The following is an 8502-nucleotide window of genomic DNA, read 5'->3' as shown; positions in this document are numbered from 1 at the left end:
ACCTAAATGCCAAAATACACGTGAACATTAAGAAATAGCCTATTTTGAACAATGGAATGGACTGCTGCGACCCTTTGGCCTCTAATAAGAGAGAAACCTTATACGTCATTCGAAAGCTATTCAATAGAGGAACAACAGGTATATAATCAATGTGTTCCGCAATGCCGATTAGAAGGGTTACGGAGGACCTAAATGCCAACATAGGAGTGAACATTAAGAAATAGCCTTTTTTGAATAATGGAATGGACAGCTGATACATGAATTAGGTATTGACAATGATTGTTGTGCTGCTCAATTTGTTTTTGTAGTGTAGTGTGTCATGAAATGTTCTTTGTATCATTCTTTTATTCTTTTGACCATAATTTCGCCTGTTCTTCTTCTACTTGTGCACTTTGATTTACACGCGTAGTATGTCACCCCCTTTTTACTTAATTGATGTTTGTTGTGGCGTTATGAAGTAAGGAAAACAAGAGGTGGAAGATACCAAGAGGAAGAATCGAAACTCATACATGAAAGTCGAAGAAAGACCGACAAAAATAATGTTATTGATAACAGTTTAGAATTGAATAGGCCTAGTTAGTGCCCATCATACTAATATTTAAGCAAATAACAAATTAAAGACAAATAGAAGAATCGATCATACCGCCAAAGGAATCAGAGCGATGCAAGATGAACATAATACCAAATCTCTCTATATCTAAGTCGATTTAGGGTGCGAATCCAAAAGAGTAAATAATCATATGAAGAGCTAAAAAAAAAAACGTTTGAAAGTACAAAAATTATTTAGGTGCAAAACAATTGTTTTTATACATTACGTAATATTGTATTACTGTAAACTGAATGTGCTCATTCATCTTAGATCAAATAGCTGTATGAATCCTGTGACAAATGACTAACATCATAGGTTTAAATGAATTATTGATGCCTATGTTAAGTTGTATATATTCATTTGCGACAGAGGGGGAACGAGACGTGCATCGAATACACATTATATCTCTTTGTTTTTGTGAAAAGAAGAAAAAATGAAATCCAGCGACATCATGTGTATTGCTTTTTTTCTCGCCGTTATGTGCGAAACATGTAAGTTAAATCTATTACTAATTGTATGTAGTATGAATTTCCTTTTTAAGGTCAAGTTACAGTAAAGGGTTTTTTTCGCAGATTTTGGTGAAATTTGGCACACAACTTTGGCTCGTTGAACTATAATAAAAAATCGAAAAAAATAATGCATTTCTCTCTTTTATCTGAAATACTATTGATTGAATTCATTCAAAATAGGCGAACATTTGTATGGAAAGCAAATTAAAATTGGGTAAAAACTTTCTTAAATTTGTCTTAAAATTATAAAATCTCAAATTCAAGTCCATAGATTTTTATTCAAAAACTATATGTTGTTGATACATAAATTTGCGTTTTAATGATGTAAAATAATAATAGAGTTACCGACCTCCATTTCAAGGTATTCATCATTCATTCATAGTTCTAAGTGACAAAATACAAAACAAAAAAGACGTCAATAATAAGCGTAACGTCATTGCGTTGTAGGCGGTAAAAAGTCAATTTTTGCACAATTGTGGCGCTCTAAAACATGTTGTGTGTGCCTGTTCCACGTTAAGCAGCCATCTATGCTCATGATCATGATCTCTTTTAGTGGTATAAACATGCTAACTTTCTGTTAAATCATATTATTAGTAAATATGAGTAATAAGACATCTATGTTTTGCTTTTTGAATCATTTGAAAATATTGTTGGAATTCTATTATGATATCTTCTTATCAATGTTTTAAATCATCAACAGAAATCAATGTAAGTACCGATAGAGACAACTCCAAAGAACTAATGACATTGTTAAAGTGATACAAATGTAGTATCCTGAATATTTCATAGTTATAAGTTTACATGGATCGTATCCAAATTTACGGGTTCTATTAACAACTGAATCGTTGTATCCTACTTGTAAATATATTTCTGCAGTACCTGCTACTATATTTACTTCCGAATTGCCAAACTAAATGTTTGTATCTATGACAAAAGTTTGAAAATTTGTTAAATAATTTGTAGAAGAGATATCCCTGACTTTATAATTTACCAGTTAGATGTAGATTAATATCAGTGCAATTTAAAATGTCATTACAGACTAAGGCATAGCGAACGAGTTTGGAAACAAACAAATTATGAGAAGGGACCAAATAAATATAAGAAAGCACCCAAAAAGAAAAATTAGCATAAGGGAACGAACAATCGTTTCTTTTGTAGATAATGAAATTACCAAATCTAGAAAAAGGAAAATCATTGCCGTTATATAAGGGCCGTATTTAAAGCCGTTTGCATGATGTCAATACCTGCATTATGATTTGTATTTTTTTTAAGTGTTATTAACTGTTTCAATCAAATTGATTTTGACTGATCTCAACTGAATTGTTCCACAAGCTAGCTGTGATTGGCAGTACAGGAACACATCTGCTCATAAAGGGTGCTCATATGATTACCTTTAACAAGTTCTAATCATATCATCACAATTTTAGGAAGTATATTTAGCATATCTACAATTTTCAGAACAAAAAAGCTTTATATAAGTCTCATCAAAATCATGTCCAATCACATTTTTCAAAGAACTTTTAATTAAATAGTAAAACTAAAGTTAATAAATTGTTTCAAACTTTAGAGGATTACAACACAATTCCATATTGCAGTCCTAAGTATGAAATCGTCCAAATTATGATTGCATAATTTGACATTAAATTGTTTCCCAAAATTGATCGCCCTCAAGATCACATTTTTTTTTATTAAAATCAAATATGTCAATAAAGGTTTTGATTTTGTAAATATTGCCGGTATTTTTAATGATCATTCCGTTAAAAAACAAATTCCTGGGTATTTTGATAATACTGAGCTCCCTCTTATTTGTTATTATGTTTACAAAATATCTATCAGGAAATATGTGTTTAATTATAGCGAAGTGTGTAAAGATGTTAATATCAGTGACACTACACCTACGTCATTAAATTGTAGTAATTCCGAATACATTTATGGCCCCAGTTCCCATGTTATGACAGAAGACCTAAACATCGTCCATGACCGAGAGTTGAAATCATTCCTTAGTAAAGGACCTAAATACCCCCCCCCCCCCGTCATTATTAATTGGAATGAGTGTCGTAACATCATCCACGACTCTCTCCGAAATTACTGCACGAAATTAATAAAACGAGAAAAAGCTGACAAACAATCCATAGATTCTTTTTTTAATTCAGTAATGAACATAGTTGATATTCGTATTAAACATTTTAAAGAACATTTAACTCTTAACAACAACCATACTAGCCCTATTTATCGTATCAAACATAAGCTAAAAGAACTCGTCAAGGAATTTGTTTTTGTCCCGGCTGATAAGGCTGCCAATAAGATCATTATTGTTTGACGTAAATTTTACATTGAGGTTCTGCAAAAGTAAATCACGAATTCAACAACATTCCAATTGACTCCATTTTTGGAAAATGGCATCAGTAACAAACATAAATTTTTAGCTACTTCTTTAACAGCAGAACCAAATACAATGAAAGTTCCAACTATGTACTGGCTTCCGAAGCTGCACATAACACCTAACAAATATAGATTTTCGTCTTCAAGCCATTGTTCCACTATTAAACTGTCTATTCTACTTTCTAGTTCGCTTGGTACAATCAAAAACCTGGTAATAAATTGTTCAAATAAGGCCTTTGAAAATAGTGGAATTAATCACTTTTGGAGTGTCAAAAATCGTTGGAAGTACTTGATAAATTGCATACTTATATTTGTGATTTCGTATCTGTTCAAAGTTTTAATTTTTCTACCCTATATACCACTTTGCCTCATAATCTCATTAAGAAAAAAAATCATACACCTAATCAAATGGGCATTTAAAAAGTCAGAATGCGAATATATATGTTCAAATTCTTTTAGGTCATTTTTCAGTAACAACAAACAAAAGAACTATGTCAATTGGACCTGCTTTGATACGAGAACTGCACTTTAATTGTTTTCTCAGATAACATTTGTGTTCGCTATCGAGATTCCGTATATCGTCAAGTTATCGGAATTCCAATGGGGACCTACTGTGCACCACTTATTGTGGATCTGTTTCTCAATTGTTATGAGTTACAATTTATGACTAAACTCAGCAAAGACCCATCGAAACAACATCTGATATAACAATTATAACACTATAGATATTTGGATACTATATAGGTTCCCAATAATGACGACTTCAGTATGTACACTAATGAGATTTATCCTGCGGAACTAACTTTAAATAAAGCTAATACTAACAATAAACACTACCCTTTCCTTGATCTTGATATCTATTTCTTTAACGGGAAGCTTAATACTAAAATTTACGATAAAAGAGATGATTTTTCATTTCATATTGTAAATTATCCATTTTTAGATGGTTACGTTCCCTTGTCACCATCTTATGGTGTTTATTTATCTCAACTTGTTCGATTCGCTCGTGAATGTAACAACGTATTTGCTTTTAACGAAATAAATCTCTGTATTACTGAAACATTATTACACCAGGGTTTTCGATATCACAAACTAGTCAAAATATTTATTAAATTTTATCATCGGTACAAGGACATAATTCGTAAATATAAATCAACATGCAGACATCTTATACGTTCAGGTATTTCACATCCAATTTTTTATTGTAATCTTCTATACAAAGCACAACAATGTCGTAGTTCACTTTAAAAACTTACCAAACCTTTAAACAGACTTATTCAGAAGGGATATAGTTACGATACTGTTGTCAGGTCATTAAAGATGGCATGTTTTGGAATTAATTTTGATTCACTCATTGGGTCTTTGCATCGGAAATAAACAAATTTATTCTAAAACCAGTTGTTTATGTTCTTCTCATATTATTTTATGATGGGATGAGAGTAAACCCCTAACGGGAGGGATTGTGCTTGATTTTAATATGATGAAGACATAATCTTTCAATCAGTTTAATTTAGATTTGGATCTGTCATGTCAGTAACTGCTAGTAGTCCTTTGTTAATTTATGTATCATTGTCATTTTGCTTAGTTTCTTCTGTTACCTATTCTGACATCGGACTAGGACTTCTTTTAAACTGAGTTTAAATGTGTGTATTGCTGTGTGTTTGTTTATTCTACATTGGCTAGAGGTATAGGGGGAGGGTTTAGATCTCACAAAACATGTTTAACCCCGTCGCATTTTTTGCGCCTCTCCCAAGTCAGGAGCCTCTGGCCTTTGTTTTTTAATTTTAGTTCATTTATATGTTTCGGAGTTTAGTGTGACGTCCACGGTTTTGTTTAGAGCCAGCTGAAGCCCGCCTTCGGGTGCGGGATTTTCTCTCTGTGTTGGAGACCCATTGGTTGCCTTAAGCTGTTTTCTGGCCTTTGGTCGGGTTGTTGTCTCTTTGACAAATTCCCCATTTTCATTCTCAATTTTACTTTTTGTCAATGATGAGATTGTATAGACGTGTAATATAGAGTCATAACTATAAACTGATTTGAAAAGACCATCAAAAACACGAAATTCTTGTAAAATATTTAAACATTTAAATGATGTTTTACATTCCAAAAAAAATCAGTTCGATTTCTTTCATATGCTTTATTTCACAAGTAATAATAACAGATTTAATTGTAGAAGTTGAAATTGTTACAAAGACAAATAGATACATAGTAAAACATTGACTAAAAGGCAAGATGAAACGAATTTTGACGAGTTATTGTGTGTTTTTTCTGCAAAGCTATAGGTGTATAATTTCCCTCATCAAACCTCCATTCACATACTTCCCATATTATTTTTTTAAACTTTAGTTTGTCCTTTCGTGTATTATATATTTTGAAATAAAAAGTGTTTACACCTTGTTTTCCTGATCAGAGACACTTTGTTAACTGAATGAATTGTGTAAACCTTTCATGTTACAGGTTATTCAGGAACCAGTTGTTTGAGGAGTGAAGGAATTTGTACGAAAAGCTATTGTCCAAAGGGGTATTTTGAGGACCATTTGCCACACGAAGAATGTTGTTCTACTAAAAGAATTTGTCTTCCCTTGAGGCATCAAAAGCCATCCAATTTTCCAAGTACTCACTTCGATTTAAATCAATTAGGTTTATTAGTATCTCATGTACATTAATTGCCCAATTATTTGTTGTTCATTCTTTCCATAAATATCACATTAGTATGACTTTGATATAGATATTAACAGATTGATATGAACGCGCTAAAAAAATTGAATAGATCATTGATAAGTAACTATTATCACTATTACCAAATTAGAAACCTGGACATGAATATCAATTATAGTACGGAGAACTGGATTTCCTGAATAATTATCTTTAAATCCGATCGCCACCAAAAGCTTGGAAAGCGGAACGCATTTATCCTTTCAGAGCATTATCAACAATATGCCATTAACAGAACAACATACATGTACAAATTATACATGTAGCATGAGCTACTAGGAAAATTAAACGTCAATAATACAGCACCAAAACGAAGGAAAAAAAAAACCAAAGAGACATTTCCACGGCAACATGCAATCTTAAACAATAGACAGGAGTTTTTGCAATATTTCAAGGTTTAGATCGTTCCCAATCTATACAAGTTGGTAATTTCTTTACTGACACAATTTTCAATCTTTGTTTTTGTTAGATGTCATATGACACTGACTGGTTAATGTATGAGCCACTTAGCTGTAAAATCATTCTCGAATAGAATTTACTGTAACTTTCATATTTTAAAAAATATTTATCAATTACAAGTCAATTATTAATACCTTTTAGCCGATAGTAATAACTATTTTCCTTATCTTACCTGCTCTCTTGTGACGCTTAGTTGAAGCATATGTCCTTAGACAATATATCGTTTGCAAACTGGTAATGTAAGACTTTGGTTTCACATCAGTTTAATACATTGTTAAAGGAAAGGTTGATGTATGAATATGATTTTCGCTTTTAAAAGAGTGTTTTGCCGTTTCAAATGCTTCAAAAAGCCATCAAAGCTTATATTTCAATTAAAATGATTATTCAAAATTAGAATGACAGAAAACAAAAAATAAATATTTACTTGTACATATCTTCCTGTTTTTAACAATACTCATCTAGTTCATTTAAACCACGAGCAAATGCTTCATCTCATGATTATGAATATTTTTTGTGATTATGTGATTGTAGTAATGTTTTCTTGAGTAAAGAATATCTGTTTGTGTATATGTTTTAATGTACCGTTTGATAACATTTTTTTTAAGGTTACTAGGACTCACTCAGCGTGAAATGACAACGTCAAAACTACTGTATTAATAATTTAATAAAGAATATATATGATATAACACTATTTACTTTATCTGACATTCAATATAGTTAACATCATTGGACGAAACGATCCAAAAAGATATTTCCATGCCTTATTGTATTTGTACTTGAATTTAAAAACAACACCTTCGAAGCCACCAAATAAATAAGTAATTATGAAAATAATTAAAGTCACATGGAACGAGTTTCTTGTAATTATAATTTAATCGAAATTATTGAATCAATGCACGCATATATACTTAGTAGCCAATTAGGGTGCCCAGTCAATGGATTTGAATGATTTGGGTAATTGGAATAACACACGGCTGTACGTTAAATCAGTAGAAAGAGGATAACAAGCCTCATCGAAATATTGATGTCGTCGTTGTCTACAGTGATCATGATTGTCTTAACTTTGTGTCAATGGTCAAAGCTAAAATTTCAGAGAAAACGCAGAGCCACCTTTAAACAGCGTGCCGACTCACATATATCCGTTTAGAGCGAAATAAATTCGAATAATTTAAAGCGATTATTCCTTTAGTTTCTATATTTATGACTGATTTGATATTCATGTTGCAAAATATGATTCGAGATTGACATTTGTACTTTTCATTCAACTGATAAATAACAGTGACATCGATCGATTAAAATTTCCAAATTTTGAATTTTTACATAATATTCGATACAAGTGATCATTGAGATGTCATTTACATATTAACATTTATAAGTTGCCCTCCAAAAGTGTTATTTTTTCCGTCTTTTGATTGAAGGTGTTCGTAATGATTTTCTGGGTAAATATTCAACTTTCTTTTGCTAAGTGTGGAAGCACATACAATTGTACTTTGTTCCAAAACAGGTGTAATAATAACGCAGAATGAATTGAATTAGTAGGTCTGAGTATATCTTTGCTCTATAGAAACGAGAAATACTGCAAACGGTGAAAAAGGGGGAGGGGTCTGTCAAAGTTTAATCACTCCATCTTACACACTAATATGACTTATTGAGCATCATCTGGTTATACAATTGACATGAAGTTAAAGATTATCTACAAAATGAGTGCTATGTACAGCTTCGACGTATTCTACTAACACCATTTTGTAACACATATAAACAAAATAGAAATATTATCAAAGCAAGTAGTAGCTTTTACGTTTCATTGTCTACTGTTAGTTTGAAAGTGTAGGTCTAAGTCAGAGAGCTAAT

The 8502-nt window shown here is 31.6% G+C and overlaps 1 long non-coding RNA gene across 1 annotated transcript in view; it reads left to right on the top strand.

Moving 5' to 3' along the window:
• The first annotated feature begins 944 nt into the window (after nt 1-944).
• LOC127729571 (uncharacterized) overlaps nt 945-8502 on the top strand; it is a 123969-nt gene continuing 116411 nt past the window's right edge. The window contains exon 1 of the long non-coding RNA XR_007994723.1: nt 945-1080. This is a non-coding gene — a long non-coding RNA (uncharacterized LOC127729571). The remainder of the gene's footprint in view (nt 1081-8502) is intronic.

The sequence above is a fragment of the Mytilus californianus genome, unplaced genomic scaffold (genome assembly GCF_021869535.1).
Source record: "Mytilus californianus isolate M0D057914Y unplaced genomic scaffold, xbMytCali1.0.p SCAF_2, whole genome shotgun sequence".
Classification (NCBI taxonomy): Eukaryota; Metazoa; Mollusca; class Bivalvia; order Mytilida; family Mytilidae; genus Mytilus; species Mytilus californianus.
The sequence above is the reverse complement of the archived record's forward strand: the minus strand, read 5'-3'. Positions and strand labels throughout refer to the sequence as shown.